This window comes from Triticum aestivum, chromosome 2A (genome assembly GCF_018294505.1).
Source record: "Triticum aestivum cultivar Chinese Spring chromosome 2A, IWGSC CS RefSeq v2.1, whole genome shotgun sequence".
In the NCBI taxonomy this organism is placed as follows: domain Eukaryota; kingdom Viridiplantae; phylum Streptophyta; class Magnoliopsida; order Poales; family Poaceae; genus Triticum; species Triticum aestivum.
Genome location: NC_057797.1, coordinates 126,428,335 through 126,441,561, shown reverse-complemented (window position 1 = coordinate 126,441,561; position 13,227 = coordinate 126,428,335).

The window sequence follows — 13,227 nt, the reverse complement described above, 5'->3', positions numbered from 1 at the left end:
ATGAAGGGAAACAGAGAGATTACAATCCCATCTCGGTGAGACCGAAATCCCTATCGGTGAGACCGATTTGCCCAGGGTTTGTGGCAGTGGTTATGACATTTGAAACTCGGTGGCGCTGGATAGAAATAATCGGTGGGGCCGAGTTTGACTTTTTGGTTTAGGTCATATGTGGATGTGGGAGAGTAGTTGAGGATTTTGGAGCATATCACTAAGCACTTTGAGCAAGCAAGCCATTAAGCAACACCTCATCCCTAATTGATAGTATTGGCTTTTCCTATAGACTCAATGTGATCTTGGATCACTAAAATATAAAATGTAGATTCTTGAGCTTCACGCTTGAGCCAAACTTTTTGTCCTTAGAATTTTGAGGGATCCACTTTCCTCATCCATGCCATGCCATTCATTGAGCTTTTCCTGAAATATTAATCTTGGAATAATGTTAGCTCAATGAGCTATATGTTGCTAGGAATTACCAAAACCACCCAGGGATAGTTGCACTTTCATCAGTCGACAAGGGATCAATAAACGAGACAGTAGTACGTACTGGATCACGAAGTTGCTGAACTTCAGGTTCAAATGTTGGGCGAGGTGCTTTGCTGGCAGCCACCCTCCTGCTCAAACTCCTGCCCCTTCTCCCTGTATTCCTTGAAGGAACTTCTTCATCATCATCATCGTTCGGAAGCTGAATAACATTTGCCGGCACTACAAAACACTTGGCAAAAAGGTTTCAGTCGCTTACCAAAATAGTCGGAAAAGCAAAGGCTTAGCTGTGGGATCTAACCTGCCCGAGAAGTGGCCATGTCTGCGGTTTCCGCGTCACCTCGCTCCTCGTCGACTTCCATGGATGTTGCAGAAGTGGTAGCACTGAAAGTTACAAATTTCACTCGGTCAAACTAAAGAAGAAAGTTGCAATGGAAACAAAAGTCAAAGATAAGAAACACTTAGCCGAAGCAACAGTCATGGCCACCTTGGTCCTGGGCAGAGCCTTCCGGGGCTTCTGTGGAATGACTCTAGGCTGTCTCGTGGCCTTTTCCGAGAGCTCTCGAGTCAAGGTCCGAGTGTGCTTTGGTATTTTCGCACTCGGTGAGACCACTTTGTCGCGCCCTCCTGCGGGGTCATGCGACTGCTTGGAGCACTGCTCAGAGCGGGGTGGCGGGTCGACTTCTTCGCTGCTACTAGAGTCCTCACTGTTCTCCTTGCTGTTGTCCGCATACTGATAATCACCGCTCTCGTCATCACTCTCAACTCCTTCCTGGTACTGCTCCCCGCTCAGCATTGAGTACATCTTGGTGAAAATCTACAAGACACAAGTTACAAACATCAGTCAGATTCAAGAACAATCAGAGGTCGAAAAGAAAAAACACTCGGTAAATCACGCCTGACCTCTTCTGGAGCTTTGTCGGCGTGGAATGGCAGAATCCTCCTAGATCCCCTAGGGTTATCCTTGTTCCCAGTAATGCTCCTGAGCCACTAGGCCACCTTCTCCTCATCAACCTCCTCCAGGTGGATTCGAGTTGTGTCTTCGGGGCCCGAGTACATCCACATCGGGTGATCACGAGCTTGGAGAGGTTGGATGCGTCGACTGAGGAACACTGATACGTCCATTTTGCATCATGCTTTTATATCGATATTTATCGCATTATGGACTGTTATTTCACTTTATGTCACAATACTTATGGCTATTCTCTCTTATTTTACAAGGTTTACATAAAGAGGGAGAATGCCGGCAGCTGGAATTCTGGTCTGGAAAAGGAGCAAATATTAGAGACCTATTATGCGCTACTCCAAAAGTCCTGTAACTCCATGGAACGTCTTAAAAGAAATAAAGAAAAATCCATGCCAAAGATGAAGGCCAGGGGGCCCACACCCTGCTCACGAGGGTGGGGGGCGCCCCTCCTAGGGTGCGCCCCCTACCTCGTGGGCCCCCTGGTGGCTCTCCGACGCCCATCTTCTCCTATATGAGGTCTTTCGATGAGAAAAAAATGGCAAGGAACTTTTCGGGACGAGACTCCGCCGCCACGAGGCGGAACCTTGGCGGATCCAATCTAGAGCTCCGGCAGAGCTGTTCTGCCGGGGAAACTTCCCTACGGGAGGGGGAAATCATCACCATCGTCATCACCAACGCTCCTCTCGTCAGGAGAGGGCAATCTCCATCAACATCTTCACCAGCACCATCTCATCTCCAAACCATAGTTCATCTCTTGTATCCAATTCTTGTCTCAAAGTCCGGGATTGGTGCTAGTAGGTTGCTAGTAGTGTTGATTACTCCTTGTAGTTGATGCTAGTTGGTTTAATTGGTGGAAGATCATATGTTCAGATCCTATATGCATACTAATACCCCTCTGATTATGAACATGAATATGCTTTGTGAGTAATTACGTTCGTTCCCGAGGACAAGGGAGAAGTCTTGCTATGAGTAGTCATGTGATTTGGTATTCGTTTGATATTTTGATAAGATGTATGTTGTCTAGCCTCTAGTGGTGTTATGTGAACGTCGACTACATAACACTTCACCATTATTTGGGCCTAGAGGAAGGCATTGGGAAGTAATAAGTAGATGATGGGTTGCTAGAGTGACAAAAGCTTAAACCCTAGTTTATGCGTTGCTTCGTAAGGGGCTGATTTGGATCCACATGTTTCATGCTATGGTTAGGTTTACCTTAATACTTTTGTTGTATTTGCGGATGCTTGCAATAGAGGTTAATCATAAGTGGGATGCTTGTTCATGTAAGAACAGCACCCAAGCACCGGTCCACCCACATATCAAATTATCAAAGTATCGAATGCGAATCATATGAACGTGATGAAAACTAGCTTGACGATATTCCCATGTGTCCTCGGGAGTGCTTTTCCTATTATAAGAGTTTGTTCCGGCTTGTCCTTTGCTACAAAAGGATTGGGCCACCTTGCTGCACTTTATTTACTTTTGTTACTTGTTGCTCGTTACAATCTATCTTATCACAAAACTATCTGTTACCACTTATTTCAGTACTTTCAGAGAATACCTTGCTGAAAACCGCTTATCATTTCCTTCTGCTCCTTGTTGGGTTCGACACTCTTACTTATTGAAAGGACTACGATAGATACCCTATACTTGTGGGTCATCAAGACTCTTTTCTGGAGCCATTGCCGGGGAGTGTAGCGCCTTTGGTAAGGAAAAATTTGTATAGTGTGCTGAAATTTACTGTCACTTGTTACTATGGAAAGTAATTCTCTGAGGGGCTTGTTCGGGGTATCTTCACCTCGTCCAGTAGAGCAAAGAGTTGCTCGTCAACCTACTGAACCTATTGAAAATGAAATTCCTTATGAGTATCCTTCGGGTATGATAGAAAAACTGCTAGCTAATCCTTTTACAGGAGATGGAACAAAGCATCCTGATGAGCACTTAATATATGTGGATGAAGTTTGTGGATTATTTAAGCTTGCAGGTATACCTGATGATGTTGCTAAGAAGAAGGTCTTCCCTTTATCTTTGAAGGGAGATGCATTGATATGGTATAGGCTATGTGATGATATGAGATCATGGGACTATAAAAGATTGAAGCTGGAATTTCATCAAAAGTATTACCCTATGCATCTTGTTCATCGTGATCGCAATTATATATATAATTTCTGGCCTCGCAAAGGAGAAAGCATCGCTCAAGCTTGGGGGAGGCTTAAATCAATGTTATATTCATGCCCCAATCATGAGGTCTCAAGAGAAATAATTATGCAAAGTTTTTATGCTCGGCTTTCTGAAAACAATCGCACCATGCTCGATACTTCTTGTGCTGGCTCTTTTATGATGAAGACTATTGAATTCAGATGGAATTTATTGGATAGAATTAAACGCAACTCTGAAGATTGGGACCTCGACGAAGGTAAGGAGCCAGGTATGACACCTAAGTTTGATTGTGTTAAATCTTTTATGGATACCGATATTTTCCGTAAGTTTAGCACTAAATATGGACTTGACTCTGAGATAGTAGCTTCTTTCTGTGAATCTTTTGCTACTTATGTTGATCTCCCTAAGGAGAAGTGGTTTAAATATCATCCTCCCATAGAAGTAAAAGTAGTTGCACCTATTAAAGTTGAAGAAAAGACTGTCACTTATAATGATCCTATTGTTCCTACTTCTTATATTGAGAAACCACCTTTCCCTGTTAGAATAAAGGATCATGCTAAAGCTTCAACTGTTGTTCGTAAAAGCAATATTAGAACTTATACACCTCCTGAGCAAGTTAAAGTAGAACCTAATATTGCTATTGTTAAAGATCTCTTGTCTAATAATATTGATGGGCATGTTATTCAGTTCGAAGGTGAAACTGCTAAAATTGCTAAACCTTGTGATAAGGATAAACATAGACCTGTGGTAGGCATGCCTGTTATTTCTGTTAAAATAGGAGATCATTGTTATCATGGCTTATGTGATATGGGGTGCTAGTGCTAGTGTTATACCTCATGACTTATACAAAGAGATTAAGAATGAAATTGCACCTGTTGAGTTAGAAGATATTGATGTTACTATTAAACTTGCTAATAGAGATACTATTGCCCCAATTGGAATTGTTAGAGATGTTGAAGTCTTGTGTGGGAAAACTAAATATCCTGCTGATTTTCTTGTTCTTACTTCTCCGCAAGATAGCTTTTGTCCAATTATATTTGGTAGACCCTTCTTAAATACTGTTAATGCTACCATAGATTGCACAAAGAATGTTGTTACTATTGGCTTGGATGATATGGTTCATGAGTTTAATTTCTCTAAATTTAGTAAACAACATCATAAGGAAGAATTACCTAGTAAGGATGAAATTATTGGTCTTGCTTCTATTGTCGTACCTCCTAGTGATCCTTTAGAACACTATTTGCTAGACCATGAAAATGATATGTTCATGAATGAAAGAAGGGAAATAGATGAAGTATTCTTTAAACAGGAACCTATTCTGCATCACAATTTGCGTGTTGAAATTTTAGGGGATTCTCCTCCACCCAAGGGTGATCCCGTGTTTGAGCTCAAACCTTTGCCTGATAATCTTAAATATGCTTATCTTGATGAAAAGAAGATATATCATGTTATTATTAGTGCTAACATTTCAGAGCATGAAGAAGAAAGATTATTGAAAACTCTGAAGAAGCACCGTGCTTCTATTGGATATACTCTTGATGATCTTAAGGGCATTAGTCCCACTCTATGTCAACATAAAATAAATTTGGAAGCAGATGCTAAACCAGTTCGTGATCCTCAACGACGTCTGAATCCTAAAATGAAAGAAGTGGTAAGAAAATAAATACTAAAGCTTCTGGAGGCAGGTATAATCTATCCCGTTGCTGATAGTGAGTGGGTAAGTCCTGTCCGTTGTGTCCCTAAGAAGGGAGGTATTACTTTTGTTCCTAATGATAAAGATGAATTGATTCCACAAAGAATTATCACAAGTTATAGGATGGTAATTGATTTCCGCAAATTAAATAAATCTACTAAGAAAGATCATTACCCCTTACCTTTTATTGATCAAATGCTAGAAAGATTATGCAAACATACACACTATTGCTTTCTAGATGGTTATTATGGTTTCTCTCAAATACCTGTGTCGGCTAGAGATCAATCAAAGACTACTTTTACATGCCCTTTTGGTACTTTTGCTTATAGACATATGCCTTTTGGTTTATGTAATGCATCTGCTACCTTTCAAAGATGCATGATGGCTATATTCTCTGACTTTTGTGAAAAGATTTGTGAGGTTTTCATGGACGACTTTTCCGTCTATGGTTCCTCTTTTGATGATTGCTTGAGCAATCTTGATCGAGTTTTGCAGAGATGTGAAGAAACTAATCTTGTCTTGAATTGGGAGAAGTGCCACTTTATGGTTAATGAAGGTATTTTCTTGGGGCACAAAGTTTCTGAAAGAGGCATTGAAGTTGATAAAGCCAAGGTGGATGCTATTGAAAAGATGCCATGTCCCAAGGACATCAAAGGTATAAGAAGTTTCCTTGGTCACACCGGATTTTACAGGAGGTTCATTAAGGACTTCTCAAAAATTTCTCGGCCCCTGACTAATTTATTGCAAAAATATATACCATTTGTCTTTGATGATGATTGTGTAGAAGCATTTGAAACACTTGAGAAAGCATTAGTCTCTGCACCTGTTGTTCAGCCACCTGATTGGAATTTACCCTTTGAAATTATGTGTGATGCTAGTGATTATGCTGTAGGTGCTGTTCTAGGGCAAAGAGTTGATAAGAAATTAAATGTTATTCATTATGCTAGTAAGACTCTAGACAATGCTCAAAGAAATTATGCTACTACTGAAAAAGAGCTTTTAGCAGTTGTATTTGCCTGTGATAAGTTTAGATCTTATATTGTTGATTCTAAATTGACTATTCAAACTGATCATGCTGCTATTAAATATCTTATGGAAAAGAAAGATGCTAAACCTAGACTTATTAGATGGGTTCTCTTGCTACAAAAATTTGATTTGCATATTGTTGATAGAAAGGGAGCTGAGAACCACGTTGCAGACAACTTGTCTAGGTTAGAAAATATTCTTGATGACCAACTACCTATTAATTATAGCTTTCCTGATGAACAAGTAGATGTTATAAGTACATCTCGTAGTACTCTATGGTATGCTGATTATTCTAATTATATTGTTGCTAAATTTATGCCACCTAGCTTCACATACCAACAAAAGAAAAAGTTCTTCTATGATTTGAGACATTACTCCACATCTTTATAAAGAAGGAGTAGATGGTGTTTTTAGACGTTGTGTACCTAAGCATGAACAGCAACAGATCCTACACAAGTGTCATTCCGAGTCTTATGGAGGACACCACGCTGGAGATAGAACTGCACATAAGGTATTGTGATCTGGTTTTTATTGGCCTACTCTCTTCAAGGATGCCCTAAGTTTGTCTTGTCTTGTGATGAATGTCAAAGAATTGGTAATATTAGTAGACGTCAAGAAATGCCTATGAATTATTCACTTGTTATTGAACCGTTTCATGTTTGGGGCTTTGATTATATGGGATCTTTTCCTGCCTCTAATGGATATACACATATTCTAGTTGCTGTTGATTACGTTACTAAGTGGGTAGAAGCTATTCCAACTAGTAGTGCTGATCATAACACTTCTATTAAAATGCTTAAAGAAGTTATTTTCCCGAGGTTTGGAGTCCCTAGATATTTAATGACTGATGGTGGTTCACACTTTATTCATGGTGCTTTCCGTAAAATGCTTGCTAAATATGATGTTAATCATAGAATTGCATCTCCTTATCACCCATAGTCTAGTGGTCAAGTAGAGTTGAGCAATAGAGAGCTCAAATTAATTTTGCAAAAGACTGTTAATAGGTCTAGAAAGAATTGGTCCAAGAAACGTGATGATGCATTATGGGCTTACAGAACTGCATACAAAAATCCTATGGGTATGTCTCCGTATAAAATGGTTTTTGGAAAAGCATGTCACTTACCTCTCGAACTAGAACATAAGGCATATTGGGCTATTAAAGAGCTTAACTATGATTTTAAACTTACCGGTGAGAAGAGGTTATTTGATATTAGCTCACTTGATGAATGGAGAACCCAAGCTTATGAAAATGCCAAGTTGTTTAAAGAAAAAGTTAAAAGATGGCATGACAAAAGGATACAAAAGCGTGAGTTTAATGTAGGTGATTATGTATTGCTATACAACTCTCGTTTAAGATTTTTTGCAGGAAAACTTCTCTCTAAATGGGAAGGCCCCTATGTTATCAAAGAGGTCTATCGCTCCGGTGCCATAAAGATCAACAACTTCGAGGGCACAAATCCGAAAGTGGTAAACGGTTAAAGAATCAAACATTATATCTCAAGTAATCCCATAAATGTTGAAACCAATATTATTGAAACCGTAACCCTGGAGGAATACATAAGGGACACTTTCCGGAACGTTTCAGACTCCGAAAAGGAATAGGTATGTGGTACGGTAAGTAAACCGACTCCAAAACAATTTTTAAGGCAATATTTCTCTGTTTTGGAATATTTAGAAAAATAAGTAGCAGTCCGGAAAGGACACGAGGGCCCCACGAGGCTGGTGGGCGCGCCCTACCCCCCTGGGCGCTCCCCCCTACCTCGTGAGCACCTTGTGTGCCTTCTGGACTCCGTTTTCTTGCATGATACGTATTTTGGTTGGTAAATATTCATTATATATTCTCCCGAAGGTTTTGACTCCCGTATCACGCAAAAATCTCCTGTCTTTGTTTCGAGCTGTTTTCTGACAAATCTAGATTATCATGATGTCCCCAAGTGCTTCCAAGGACAAGTTCTTCAAGAAGGTCATCAACCCTTACCTCGCGGAGGTGCTGCGACACCCTCAGACCATTGAGATGCGTGATGGGTTGTTGCACATCCGCGATGTTGAGGGACCAAAGGGAACCGGAAGCGTGGAGACGAGGCTCGAAGCAATGGAGCAACAAATTTTCAAGTGCAAGGGGATGGTGGAGCGTGGAATCAACGCTAGCCACACGATGCTCGCGGAGTTCACTAACAACTACAAGCCGGATGCCAAGAACACCGAGGAGGCCATCTTCAAGCTATATGAGAAGATCGAGCACCTCCAAGCCCAAATCTATGACCTGCAAAACCAAAACTGTAAGTATGAATATAGATTCAAAAGAATGAGTTTAGCTGCAGATTCGAGGATTCCGGAGACTCGATCATCCTTCTATGATGGTGAACCTATGCCTTGGAAGATGGATGACAAGCCCGCATCATCAACAATACCTCCACCTTCTTCACCGACAAAGGAGATATAATGACATGGGTATGGGCACTCCCCTTGGCAACTTCCAAGCTTGGGGGAGGTGCCCCAGTATCGTATCACCATCACAACTTTTATCTTTAAAGTTTTTCTTAGTTCGATCCTATTAGTAGTATCTTGATCTAGCAGAATAAAGTTTATGGCATGATCTAGTTTTGAGTTTTGCTTTATGATCTTTCTTTGTAATCGAGTCCATGAGCTATATATAATAAAGATTAGTGTTGAGTCAAGGGCTTGATTATTTTGCCATGATCTTGGATGAATAAAAGAAAAGAGAAAAAGAATAAAAAGAAGCAAAGAGTTCATATTGATCTTATTAAGAGTTATGACTTCACATAGAAAGAGTATGATGATTAAAAGTTGTTGGGAGTTGGCAGACATAGCTTTGGTCATTGTTGCAATTAATAGGAAGTAATAAGGAAAGAGAGGTTTTCACATATAGATATATTATCATTGACATCTTTTATGATTGGGAGCACTCATTAAAATATGACATGCTAAAGAGTTGATGTTGGACAAGGAAGACAACGTAATGAGTTATGTCTTTCTTATATCCGAGATAAAGTGTGTTGCCATGGATCCTCTAACTTGTTGAGCTTGCCTTTCCCCCTCATGCTAGCCAAATTCTCAGCACCAAATAGAAATACTACTTGTGCTTCCAAATACCCTTAAACCAGTTTTGCCATGAGAGTCCACCATATCTACCTATGGATTGAGTAAGATCCTTCAAGTAAGTTGTCATCGGTGCAAAGCAATAAAAATTGCTCTAAATATGTATGATTGATTGGTGTGGGAGAAATAAGCTTTATACTATCTTGTGATGTGGAAGTAATAAAAGCGACGGACTGCGTAATAAAGGTTCATATCACAAGGGGCAATATAAAGTGACGTTCTTTCGTGTTGAGATTTTATATACCCAACCATAAAAGCGCATGGCAACCTCTGCTTCCCTCAGCGAAGGGCCTATCCTTTATTATTATCTTCTACCTTATGCAAGAGTCATGGTGATCTTCACCATTTTATCCTTTGGCAAGCTTAGCATGTTGGAAAGAACATGATATATATATATATATAGGGTGGCACTATTCTAATCCTGGGATTAGAATAACTATTCGGATCACGGGAAGCCCTATATAGACGCGATTAGCTGTTCCTGAGATCCCCGATCGGTAAGAAAGAAACACACCCCACCCCCTCGCCACGACCCCTCCCCTAACCTCCCCGGATCCCATCTAGCACCTCCCCCGAACTGCATCATGCCACCGCCGCCTCCCTCCCTACCCCGCGCCGCCGCCGGGCCCCGGCCACCTCCTGCGCCACCGGTTTGCCCCGACCACCTCCCGCGCCGCCGGTTAGCCTCAACCACCTACAGCACCGCCGTCAGGGCCCTCCCCTGCTTCAACCATGGATCTGTCTACCTCCGAGAGAGAGGCCTCGATGGTGAGCCCCTGCGCGCGGTCGATGAGGCGGGAGGCCAGGTCGGCGCCCTCGTGGAGCATGTCGTCGACCACGCCCATGTAGCCGAACCCGAAGGCTGAGCCCCTGTCGCCCGTCGCAGCCACGCACGTCGCTGGACTCCGGCATTCAGCTGCAACCACGCACGAGCAGGGCTCCGGGATCCCGCCGCAACTTGCTGTCGTCCTCCAAGGTCCCGCCCAACTACTCGCACCGCCGGCCTGCGGGATTCCGCAGCCACCACCCACGCCACTGGTCTCTCATGGCGGCACCTGCAAAAAACAGAGCCGCGAGACATGCCCCTCGTTCCCCTATGCTCATCCTTCACTATGGCACAAGCGACAAGACCTGCGGCTTGATAGATTGGCAAAACGATGGTACACTACTCAAACAGTTCATCACTAGCGGCCGCGTCATCATCGTCGGCAGCAGAAAAAAGCAGTTTAACTGAAGTTCAATTCGTACGCTACTAGCAGGTCAACTACAGCAGATAGCAGAGTTCTTGGTGTCTTCTTCCTAATTGTCCCATGTGAAATTCTATAAAAAGGAAGGAACAGTCTCCTTCCGGTTCAGCTATCAGTGATCCCATTCGTGCTTATCCTGCAAACCAAGTCGAACTTCACCAAAAACTACAAAAAAGATGAGCACAAATGCCCGTCGATGTCCGTTGTGTTATCTTGCTGACCAAGCAATTCAAAGGAGCAGGTGGTTTCGCTCGCCTGAAGTACCAACATAAAACATTCAATTTTGATACTCTGTAGTTATTCCCCCTAACTCGAGGGAGCACTAACCATCCAAAAAATGTGGTCTTCTACCTTTTTTGTTCAAAGTGTGCTGAGGAATGAGAGGTACAATATATCTTTTTTAATATGAAAATGTCTGTATGGCAACACGCTGAGGAAACAATTGAAACTATTCCCTTCTCTCGTTTGATTGCTTCTGTATTTGGCTTACTTGAGTTCCATCCAGAAAGTTTCAAAAAGTTCAAATTGTTAAAAAAAATAGTATTTCCTTGTTTCTAAAAAAAGAAACAAAGATGTAATAAAAAAGAGTTTGATGTTCACGCGCGAGGCCCGGCCTCGGCGTCATCTTGATCCAATGCCGCCGTCGTGGAAGATAATCTCCAACTAAGGTCGGCAGATCCTGGACAGGATCCCCTTGCCAATTCTTCCGACGCCCGAACGGTGGATGCAACACACTCCGTCACTATCAAAAATGGGTGCTCCCCGGTGCATAAATTTTCTCTTGCGTACATGTGTTCCTATGGGACATAAAAGAGAGAAGTTCATCCTAGTAGACGTGTGCCGTTCAATGTGTATACTAAAAGAAGGGGAAAACAACTTATGAGCATCAGTGTGTGGGGTGTTGCTCTGTTTGTCTCGTACTATTGTGCAAAAATTTCGCTTTAAATTTCTATTTGCGAAGGTCAAAACATTGTGTTCGAGAAGGTCAAGTGTGTTATGAGTATCTCGGCAAGTTCAAATAATTAAACATGCAAAAGAAAAACATGGGAGATTTGCGATTTTTTAGAACTTAAAGTGACAAACAAATTTAAAAAGAGCATAAACTAAATTAAAGTCTATAAAATTCACTTCAAAACATTAACAGTTAAAAGAATGTTCTCTTTGTTCTCGAACAAAAACAAAAATTAATAAAAAAGGTAATGTAGTTTACTCTTTACAAACTCCTCAAAAATGTTTCGTGAAATAAATTGCGCTTCTCTGCTCTATACGTGTTCATTGATATTGCCAACAAGCATACTATTTTCCAAAAAGTGGTTCAGTGATTGTAGAAACTATGGGTTTCCTCATTATTTAAGAATGAAAAAAATAAAGTAACGCAATAGTTTGATGTATAAAAAATGGAAAATCCGAATCTGTTGATGGGAAGAACATAAGAAGTTCAGAAAAAAATTTACACAATAGTACAAAAATAAGAGAGCACTTCGAAATTGATATTTCACCATTTCTAATAAAATAAATAATAAGTTCAAATTTTAAACATACAACAGTTCAAAAAATGTAAAAACGGGATTATCACCATTTTAAAAAAACTCCAGAAGTTCAAATTTAAATAACGGACATGTTCAATATTTATTACAAAACTAGGATTTTGCCGTCACTGAAAGAAATAAACCAAGAAGTCCAAATTACAAATTAGAGAAGTTCGATATTTATAAAGAAACTTAGACTTTCCTTGCAAGTAAAGAATAAAAATGGCGAAGTTCAAATTAAAATAGAGGAGTCGTTTGATGTATAGGGGAAACTCAAATTATTACCGTCTCTAAAGAAAAATAAAACTATGAAGTGCAATTTACAAAAAAAATATTTGATGCTTATTTAAAAACATATTTCCTTTATAAGAATATGACTAAGAAAATGGAATTACAATAACAGAGAAGTTCGGAGTATATGAAAAAACTCATATTTGTTGCAAGAAGTTCACGTTCACCTCCGTGCACGGTTCATAATTTATATTGTGGGACGTCCGACCTCCAATTACATGTTTTAAAATGGCAAAAAATGACGTCTGACCTTCAATTGCATGTAATTCAACGTATACATGAAAGTGCAATAGAAGTTCATAGTGAAAACAACGAGAAGTTCAAGTACTACAAGGAATGCATTTCAGGTGAGAATAAAAGTATAGAAAAATAAAAGATTACAAGGTTTGTTGAAATAAGTTCAAGTGCTCTGTCCGGGGAAGTTCAAAAATTCGTGCGCGATAGGTTCACCTTGTATTTCCATGTTTGATTTTTTCCGTATAAAAATCGAATACAATTCTTTACTCAAAATATAAAAAAGGTGAAGTTCATATTAAAATAACACAGAAGTTCGGGGTTTATTAAAACCTTGGATTTACCTGTTCAAAAATATAAAAAACACAACGCCATTTTTTGTACTTTTAAAAACAACTCATAAACAAAAAAATGGTTGCTATAAGTTCAAGTGCTCGGTGAGGAAAAGTTCAAAAAATTCTTGTGAGAGATGATCACCGTGTA